Raw genomic sequence first — 10,600 nt, 5'->3', positions numbered from 1 at the left:
GAGTCACGTGTATCGGAGGCAGTGGGCGGCCCGCGGTAAGGAGCGCGGTGAGGGGGCGGCCGGGGACAGTAAACAAACTATTTCTTTCCACCACACACGACCGCAAAAATTCTTGGGCTGGCTGGCTGACTGACGGACTGGCTGGTTGACTGTGTGATCGGTTCTCTCTGTCCCTGTCTCTCTCTCTCTCTCTCTCTCTCTCTCTGCTTGTATTCTCATTATTTCCTTGTTTTTTTCATATCCTTACTTTTCTTCTTTCCTTTCTTCCTTCCTCCCTTTTCTATATATTTCCTACCATGTCCCCAATTCCTCCTCTTCCTCTCCCCCTTCCCTTTCTCTCTCTCTCTCTCTCTCTCTCTCTCTCTCTCTCTCTCTCTCTCTCTCTCTCTCTCTCTCTCTCTCTCTCCACTCTCTCTCCTCCAGTACAACACCAATAGGCTTATCACCACTGTCTCCTGCTCCGTCTCGCACAATCAGCTGGCCTCCATCTGCATGGCGGAGTGGATGCAGTTCTCGACCCGCTAAGTAAGTAAGCAAGCACACGTATGTATAATTAAGTGCATTTTGTATTCACTCGTAAATATCTACTATGGTGGTGGTGGTGGTGGTGGTGGTGTTATAATTTGGGTGCTTGTGGTAGTGGCAATAGTAGAAGTAGTGGTAGTGGTAATGGTGGTGGTAGTAGTGATGGTGGTGGTGGTGGTGATTATGCTTGTAGTAGTAGTAGTAGTAGTAGTAGTAGTAGTAGTAGTAGTAGTAGTAGTAGTAACAGTAATCGTAGCAACAACAGCAATACAAATAACATCACCATCATCATCAGCACTGGACACAGGACAGAGACAAACCAGAACACCAATAATCACAAAGTTTATATTGGCCTGTACAGCGCAGGTAGACGAGAACTAGAGGAGGAGGAGGAGGAGGAGGAGGAGGAGGAGGAGGACACGGTACCCAAGACCTATGATGGGGAAGCGACATGGGGAGCCCTACTGATGTCCTTGAGCTGCGGTGCGGTGAGGTATGATGGGTTGAATAGATGGGCAGGTGGGTGAGGTAGGTAAAGGGGACATTCTAAAGGGTGAGTCCTCTCTCTTGTGCTAAATGGGTAAGGATGAAGTGAATCAGTATATTGGGAATGAAATAGTTAGGTGGTAGTTAGGCAGGGAAGGAAGGAAGGAGGTTGTTTAGGTTTGATTAGGTTAAATTAGGTTAGGTTAGATGGTGAGTGAGACAAGGAAAGGAGTTAGGTTAAGTTAGCTTAGGTTAAGTTACGTTAGATTAAGTTAGGTTACGTGAGTGAGGCAGGGAAGGAAAGAGAAGAGAATGGATGAGTGAGTGAGTGAGTGAGTGAATGAAAAATGCTTTGAGTGAGAGGAAGGAAGAGGAAAAGACTGCAAAGATAAAGAAGTGAGAGGGAAGATGACAGAGGACCAAGAAGACTGCTATTGACATGAGAGAGAGGAAGGAAGAGGGAGGTAGAGGGAGGGAGGGAGGAGGAGGAGGAGGAGGAGGAGGAGGAGGAGGAGAAGAAGAAGAGGAGTGCAAATACTATGAGTGAGAGGGTGGTAGGGGGTGAAGGAGGAGGAGGAAGAGTGCAAATACTATGAGGAAGAGGAAGAGAGAGAAGGGATAATGCAAATAACATGAGTGAAAGAGAGGAAGAAGAAAGAAAGAGAAGGAAGAGTATAAAAATGAGTGAAAGACAGAATGGAAGAAAAGAGAGGAAGAAGACTGCAAACTATGAGTAAGACGGAGAGAAAGAGAGAGAAAAAAAAGAGGAGTACAAAATATAAGTGAGAGAAAGAAAGAGAAAGACTGCAAAATACGAGAGAGAGAGAGAGAGAGAGAGAGAGAGAGAGAGAGAGAGAGAGAGAGAGAGAGAGAGAGAGAGAGAGAGAGAGAGAGAGAGAGAGAGGAGTGCGAAACATTTGAGTGAGAGTGTGGGTGTATGGAAGAGAGAGAGAGGCAGGAATACTAAGACAGGCAAGGTTAGGGGCAGGTTGCGGGAAGGTTGTGGCGAGGCGTGGGCAAGGGTGGCAGTGAGGCAGAGTAGGAGATACCGTAGTACTGAGACCGCCCGCGCGCCTCCCTCCCTCCGTACGCGACACACGACTCCCACATGAGGTGTATGTAAAGTGGCTCTCGCGCGGCATAAATATTAATGTTAGGAAGACGCTCGCTGCTCTCTGTTCCCCAAGACCAAAGTGAACGATTGATTGGCGGTATGTATTCACCTCAGGCGGCTAGTAAGGTGTGGCGCCTGTCACCGCCACCTCTTCCACGCATCTATCCTCCTCCCCTGCCTCTCCCTTCATGCTCCACCCTCACTCACCCCTGCCCCTGTTGCAGCCTTCTTTCCCTGCCACAGCATAGAAGCTCTGCCCTCTTTCATCCCCGTGCTGCAGCCTCTCTCCCCCGTCAGAGCATTTCAAACTCTGCCTTCTGTCTGCAGCCTTCCTCCCTGACTTCCTTCCCCTGTCGTAACATTTCAAACTCTGCTTCCTGCCTCCCTTCATTACCCTACGGCAGCTTCCCACCTCTGCCACAGCATCTGAACCCCTGTCTCGTTTCATCTCCGCTGCAGTCTGCCTCCCCTGCAACACATCTTCGTCAGGTAATACGCTGCAGGTTCTCATCCATCAGATATCGTTCTAACTTCGTAAAACTATCGAACACGGAGGCAAAAGGTAAGGTAGAGCTTAGATTCACGACACAAATGAATGAATAAATAAAAAAATAAAAAGAATACATTATAGATAAATAAAAAAAAAAATAAAATAAAACGAGAAAAATTATAATAATAATGAAAAGAAGTGCCTTTGTTTTTCATAAAGCTTAGATTCGGATATCGTGCAAACTTCCTAAAACTCTCGAACATTGATAGCTCATTTGAATAGTATTTAAAAGCGTCTGTTTTCTAATGACAAAGCCTAAATGCACGAAAACAAACATAGAATAGACCCAGCAATCGAGTTTTTAGTTCCACGTTATTAAGGAGCCTTATAAGAAGATTAAACAACTGTATGGATGGGGATGATAAGTGGAAATACATGTTTTATAGTACAGGGATTGCCACGTGTAGGCCAGATGGTTTCTTACAGCTTCTCTTATTTTTTTTTTTTTCATGCTTTTATGTTGAAGGATTAAAAGTACTCAGGGTAAAGTAGCAAGGCGTTTGAGAATAAGGACTGCAGTTAGTGTCCATTTTGAGCTACAGAGAGCGGCAAATTCCTCACGTGTATAAAGGCAAGTCTATATAGGAAAGTCTCCCCGTTGAATACCATTACTTTGGTTCTATAGGGGAGGGAACTTTCACCCTCCTCGTTTCACACACACACACACACACACACACAGACACACACACACGATTCACCAGAGTTATGAGTAAATAAACATAACTTTCACCTTTTGGAAGAGCTCTCTCTCTCTCTCTCTCTCTCTCTCTCTCTCTCTCTCTCTCTCTCTCTCTCTCCCTCTCCCTCTCTCTCTCTTTCTCTCTCTCCACTCCCTCGTAGTAAAGACGACCCACCACCTCCTCCCCTTCCACTCAATGACCTCCCTTACCTCCTCCCCTACCTTCTCTACCTCTCCATATACGACCCTTCCACTTGACGACTCATCCACCCTGGCGACCCGGCTTCCTCCCTCTTCCTCTCCCCCTACACACACACACACACACACACACACACACACACACTTGAATCTTCCCTGATGGAATTCGAGGGAGCGTGAATCTGCGTCTTATGAAATTCCTAGGAGTGTTTGGCCAGAGAGAGAGAGAGAGAGAGAGAGAGAGAGAGAGAGAGAGAGAGAGAGAGAATGCATACCCTCCAATGGTGTTTTAATAGAGAATGAGGAAAAAAAAAAAACTTACATAAGACTGTAGGGAATGGGAGGAAGAGGAGGAGGAGGAGGAGATGTCAAGGCCCCGGGGAGGAAGAGGGAGGGGAAAGGGGAGGGATTTGTCAGGGGCGAAGGGCAGAGTAGGAGGAGGAGGAGGAGGAGGAGGAGGAGGAGGTGAGGCAGAGCCATAGGAAAGGGAAGGGAAGTGAAGGGCCTGGAGGAGGTAGAGGAGGATGAGGAGGAGAAGAAGAAGAAGAAGAAGAAAGAAGAGGAGGAGGAGGAGGAGTAGGTATCATTGGCTGTCTCTCTGTAACCCACCACCACCACCACCACCACCACCTCGGTCCTCAGCCTTTACCGCCCCCCCCTCATCCCCTTGCTTCATGCTCCCTTTGCCCCGACAGGCCAACCCCGCCCCGTGTGACAGCACCCCACCGACTTCGACGATTACATCCTGATTGCTTCTACCACTTGCTCTTGTTCTTGTTGCGGGTGGTGGTGGTGGTGGTGGTGGTGGTGGTGGTAGCTGCTGTTGTTTTGTGGTTTTGGTGTGGTGCTGGGGGTGACGATGGTTGTTGTTGTTGTTGTTGTAGTAGTAGTAGTAGTAGTAGTAGTAGTGGTGGCGGTATCGTTGGTACATGAAGCAAAGAAAGAAAGAAAGAAGGAACATCACAAGAACGAGAGAGAGAGAGAGAGAGAGAGAGAGAGAGAGAGAGAGAGAGAGAGAGAGAGAGAGAGAGAGAGAGAGAGAGAGAGAGAGAGAGAGCACGGAGGCAGAGAGGGGCACGCGGCGGGTCAGTTCATCAATCTGGCTTTGTGGTGATACAGGGAGGAAGTCTCAGCGAAGTGTCCTTAAGGGGAACGCAGGGTGAGGAGGCGACTTCCCCGTGGCCAGGCTTAACCTCAAACACTGGCTCTGCTGCTGACTCTCCGCCCACCATCACCCTGCGGAGTGGTGGTGCGGGTGATGGTTGGGGTGGTGGTGGTGGTGATGGTATGGTGGCGGTAGCGGTGGTGGTGGTGGTTGTGGTATCCTTCTCAGAGTCAGCACTGCCCCAGTTAAGTGCCAAATAAGTGCCAGGCAAGTGCTGTGGTCCGACAGACTCCACAAGGCAGTGGCAGCACACGGCGAAGTCCCCGCGGTTACACTCACACCGCAGGTCCCCAGCGGCGCCGCCTTCGCCGTTCCTCAGGAGGGTCGGACACGCAAGCCAGCCTTATTAAGCAACTGTTCGAACTCGTAAAGCATAGTATTCATGGCGGACTGGACTGGAAAACGACATGTATTCAAGAGCAGAATGTATCTCGTTCTACCCGGAGCCACTTTTGTTAATAAATTGCAATAAACATCGCCGAGAATGACTTCAGGTCGAGAAGCAATCAAGGGGAGTGGCTCGGGGCGCAGGTGGGGGCGGCGGGCAGACACAACCAGCGGGGCTAAACTTTGAGGTTAATCCCGAACACAGAGAACCGCCGCCCCTGCCCCCCCCCTCTCCCTCTCCTTCCCGCCCCGCCCTGCCCTCCCTGGCCTTGTGGTCCCTTGAAGAAATGTATTCCTCAAGATTTTCCTCTCAAAGCCAAACTGATGGACTGAGCCTCACCATGCCTTCCTCCTCCTCCTCCTTCTCCTCCTCCTCCTCAAAGGACCCTCTTCTCAAACTCCCTTATTCTCAACTACTTTGAAGAGGTTGTAGTGGTCGTTGCTTGGGTTTGAAGAGCTTGTTAATCATTCTAGTGATGGTTCAATAAGGTTTATGCATCAATGAGAAAAAAAACAACTCTATGCTCTTCGAATAGAGTCAATATGAGAAAACAAAGCGTCTAAAAATACAGACTTTATCTCTTATTCATCTCCAGCCTTCCTCTTTCACAAGCCAGGCACTAAATCTCTGTAAGTTCCAATTGAAATGTTTGTTTTCTTGCAGTCTCGCCGTCTCTTCTAAACAGCCATTGCCTAAACCAACCTTTATGCTCCGCTTCCCTCTCGCCATCACGGAGGTTTTCCTACTACAGATAATTTCATATACATACACAGCCACACACTTCTTCGTTAGTCAAAGGATATACCAGAAAACAGTATATATCTTTGCTACATAACCTAACGAGTTGCTGGTGCCGCCTAAGCTTCCGTCTCTAGACACCAAGCCCTACCACAGACCACTGACACCTAAAACAGCTCGTAGCAATCCAACAAAGCAGCGGATTACTGTACTCTTTCTACAGACTCATACATATATCTACTTCTGGGCTGCCTCTTAAGCTTCAGACTCCCCATAACGACTCATAGGAATACAATGTAGCAGCGGCGCATTACTGTTTTTGCTTTACAGAATCATACATACGTCTAACTCTGTTCCGCCTTTCTTGCTCCCAAACCCCAAAGTCAAATTGTTCTCTTTTGACTCCGGTATCTCTTCCCTAACATCGAGTCTCAGGTCTGTGTTTTGCAATGCTTCGGACTCTCTCAAGGCCTGTTTCTAAACGGCTCACAAACAAGTAGTGTGATTCTCATAAGAACATAAGAAATAAGAGAAGCTGCGAGAGGCGACCAGGCTTACACATGGCAGTCCCTGTATGAAATATACCTACCTATTTCCACCTATCATCCCCATCCATAAACCCGTCTAATCTTCTCTTAAAGCTCCCTAATGTCTCATGGGTGTCTTTCTCATGGATGATGTAAAATACTTGTTAGAGTGTCATTGGAATTACAAAGACGTACTTGAAAACTTTAATATCTTCTACCAGACGCTACTGAAAGTCGTCGAGATAAAACACTGAAATAATGGAGAACACGGCCATCAGAAATTAAGATGTAGGTAAAGATGGAGAGACTTTCCAACGTATATAAATAACTTCAAGATCTTTGTTAGCAGGAAAAAAAAAAAGATTGGGGGAATGTTTGTGAGTGTGAATGTTTACATGCAGACGCCTTTGCTGGGGACGTCAACCAGGTAAAGACACAAGTACAGATACTCGCACACAGGTTCTTCTTGATCCTGCCTTTTGGATTAACACACCTGCACCAGCTGACCTGTCATCTGTAACCAAGGCTTGAGTTTAAACTGCACCTGTGACTCATAAGAACATAAGAGCAAGGGAAGCTGCAAGAAGCCATCAGAACTACACGTGGCATTCATTGTATCTGACACACCTATGTCCACCTATCATCCCCATTGACTTATCCTTCGTAATGACTGCACTAACAACCTGATTACTGAGTCTATTCCAGTTACCCACCACTCTATTCGAAAACTAATTTCTCCCCATCTCTTCTTTAAATTCCAGCTTTATCAAACCCTATCATGCAGTCCAAGGCGAGACACAGCACCCAGCTGATCAAGCCACTAAACAGAGAAAGGTAACATATCCCTTTATATTCGTACATTCTTAACACACGCTTCCTTTAGCGCCACCGGTCGCAAACAAGAAAACAATTGCAGAAGTAAAGTGGACGATTTCAAAAACAAGCTTACTAAACTGGTTGTGTTCAGGGCAACGTTAGAGGAGAGGAAGAGCAGCAGCAGGTGTTTGCATCGGTAAGAGATACCCAAGCTGCATCAATCCAGCACCAGTTTCCCGCAGACGGCGATGGCATCTCTCTCGGCGCCCCGATAAAGCGAGCTACACACTGAACAATACCCCTGACTTTCAATTACAAGACGGCTCAGATGTGACGGGAGAAAGCCAGATAAGACCACAGGCAGGAGACACCGCGCCTCCTCCTCCTCAGTCCACAAGCACCGCACGGCCTCCACGCGTCTCCCAATGACCCCGCGCTGCATCCAAAAATATATAAGCATAATATCCTCGGTTTTTTTTTTTGCCTTGACTTGAGCGTGAGAGGCAGACAAGAGAGGATTGGTTCATGCACGCGAGGAAGTACTGGCCTTCCTCCCCCGCTGTGCTTGCAAGACTCCAGCAAATAATAGCATTTATAAGAGTAAATACAGCGGCCATGAATGTGTAAGCATTGTAGAGACGGGGAATATAGTCAAAGATAAGTGTACTATTATTATTACTTGATGGTGGTGGTGGTAGTGGTGCTGCTACTACTACTACTACTACTACTACTGCTACTAGTACTACTACTATCGCTGTCACTACATCTTTGCCACTAAGGAAAAGAAAGAAAGAAAGAAGGAGGAAAAAGACGATGACAACAACATCCACGCACACCATACTTCACCAGGAGACCACTAAAAACTTCCACCGACCCCCACACACACACACACACACACACACACACACACACACACACAAACACAACACTCTACCTTAAGACGGACGCTTACGGGAGAAACACATCAGGAGGTAATAACGGCGAGGGGGCAGCACTAACACCACTAACAACACTAAGAGCAGCACCAACACCAGCACGCCCGGGACACAGAGGTAGGCAGCACCTTGCCGGGGCCGCCTCCCCCTCGGAACTGTCGGGGCAAGTAAGGAAACAGCTGATGAAAATCTCGCCAATCCATCTCCGAAATTATCTCCGTTAGGCAGAGCTGGCGGCCCGACCAATCACCGGGAGAGGAGCGTAGGTGCCTCACGACCCACCACTCACCAGCCAGGGACCCGCCAGGACAACCTATCACCGGTCATTATGGTCTCCTCCTCCTCCTCCTCCTGGTCCATCTCTCTCTCTCTCTCTCTCTCTCCCCAGCTTTCCTTTCTCTCCATCTCTCCTTCCCCCCAGCCCTTCTTTCTCTCCCTCTCTCCCTCTCTCCCTCCCTCCTCTCCCAGCCATCCTGTGCCCACCAGCGAGCGTTCCGTTCTGCTCCCAAGGAATGACTGACCAGCAATTCCTTCCGGGACAGTGACCTCGCCTGGCCAAGAGTACGATGTGTCACGGACTAGTAAGTAATCACGCCCTGTCTACACGTCTGAGTCTGGAAACACCTGGAAAACACTGGAAATTACGCTGAATATTGACGGAGAGATGCTCGATAAACAGATAAGAAGTGAAAACAAAAATAAAATACGAGTGAACAAAAATAAACAAACAAGTAAACAACTGAATAAATAAGTAGATACATAAATAACATGAAAAAAAATAAGTAAACAAGTCATGTCAGAATGAAGAATGTTGTGTCTATTTCTCCATGTAATTCTGGACTTCCCCTCAGACTGTGCTTCACTCTTCACGGACTGGCGCCTTCACTTTTTTTTTTTATTACTTATCTATCTTTTTTCTAGTCTTGTTGCCCTTGACCCGAGTCCCTTTTGTATTAATAAATATATAAAGAAACAAACAAACAAAAAAACAAGGAAAGAACAAGCGAACTAAAGAAAGAACGAAGGAAATTCTAAAAGCAATAAAACCAACACAGACACACAGCATATTACCACACCACCAATCACTCAGACCTTCCCTTGAAATAACAAAAGAAGTAAATTTCACCTTCCTTCTCTTCTCTTATATCGTAGTCATTTTTTTTATTTTATTTTTTTTTTGCTAACAATATACTTAGCAATGAATAGTTCAGCTCGGGGCCTGTATTGCTGTTAAGGAGGGATAAGTTAGGTTACATATGATCTGCTGACACGGGATCTTTGCATCTCCTATTCACTCATTGATCTGTGTTCGCCCTGCAAGCAAAAAAAAATAGCATCGCAGGAAAATAAATTCGTTGAAATAAGAAAATGTGTCTTAGTATCTTCTGCTTGGTGTGTGTGTGTGTGTGTGTGTGTGTGTGTGTGTGTGTAGGAGGGAAGGGGGGGGGGGTGCCGTTAAGTTGTGGAGAGGCATAGATATAGTGTTCTAGAGCTGTCCATGTTACCTACACACACACACACACACACACACACACACACACACACACAGACACACAAGTACACAACACAGTATATTTCTTTAACACTGTTGGAGACTCTCTCTCTCTCTCTCTCTCTCTCTCTCTCTCTCTCTCTCTCTCTCTCTCTCTCTCTCTCTCTCTCTCTCTCGTACCCTTGCCTCCCCAGCAGGAGCGGGCGGGCTGAATGACGACAGGCCGAGGAACCAGTGCTGTTCGGCCTCTCCCGGTGTTTTATTTCCATATTTTGTACATTAGGCCCAGCGCGCGGGGGCTCCGGGCCTGCCTGCGTCCTGATGCTGGCGGCGCCGACTTCTACTCCAGACAGGCAGCCTCCCTCGCCTCGCCACCACACCAAGGTGATGGGAGCGTGAGCCTTGCTGTCAGAAGGCTCCTCGTTAAGAGCGCCTTAGTTCTCAGTGTAAATTGTTCCGTGACACTGAGACGGATTCACAAGACTGCCAGTGTGTTGTGATAGGCGGCATTATTTGCGTCTGGTATTTATGTCCGTACGTGAGCTTCAGTGTGACGGACAGCCTGAGGCCTCCCGGAGCGGCGGCTGAGTGAGACGTCAAGTGGCGCGGGGCGGCGTAGCGCAGGCCGGGGCTGAGACTGCTGATCGGGAAGCTTCGTCCCGCGGCAAAGACCACGAAGTCCGCTAAGAATCTTAATACGATTGCGCAATTCAGGACCCCCAGTGAGTGACCAGCGACCAGCGGCGCCTGCACGCTGCCTCGGTGACGACTGGCGCTACGGCACGTCGCCGCCACCAGCCAGCGCCGCCCCACCGCTGTCGCCCTGGCCTTGACACAGCGCGCAGGGGATGGTAGCACCGCCCCCCCCCACCCCACAGGTTGGTGTTCTCATCGCCCCCCCTTCCCTGCAGCCAGGTCGCTCCCCGGCCGATGGGTCACATTCCGCTCTGGAGGAGTCATAAAATAAAAGAAAACAAAACAAAATAA

At 48.2% G+C, this 10,600-nt stretch overlaps 1 protein-coding gene across 5 annotated transcripts in view; it reads right to left on the bottom strand.

The window, feature by feature from the left end:
- The window catches only part of LOC135106019 (uncharacterized), an 85,582-nt gene that overhangs the window by 11,394 nt on the left and 63,588 nt on the right, over positions 1-10,600 (bottom strand). Inside the window, exon 1 of one of the 5 annotated variants that reach the window (XM_064014796.1) lies at positions 8,121-8,144. The exons of the other annotated variants lie outside the window; for them this stretch is intronic. The gene's annotated coding sequence lies outside the window, so the exon portion shown is untranslated. Of the gene's footprint in view, positions 1-8,120; positions 8,145-10,600 lie in introns of those variants that run through there. 5 annotated transcript variants of the gene reach the window in all.

Source organism: Scylla paramamosain, chromosome 12 (assembly GCF_035594125.1).
Source record: "Scylla paramamosain isolate STU-SP2022 chromosome 12, ASM3559412v1, whole genome shotgun sequence".
NCBI lineage: Eukaryota > Metazoa > Arthropoda > Malacostraca > Decapoda > Portunidae > Scylla > Scylla paramamosain.
This window is presented reverse-complemented; position numbering and strand designations above follow the sequence as displayed.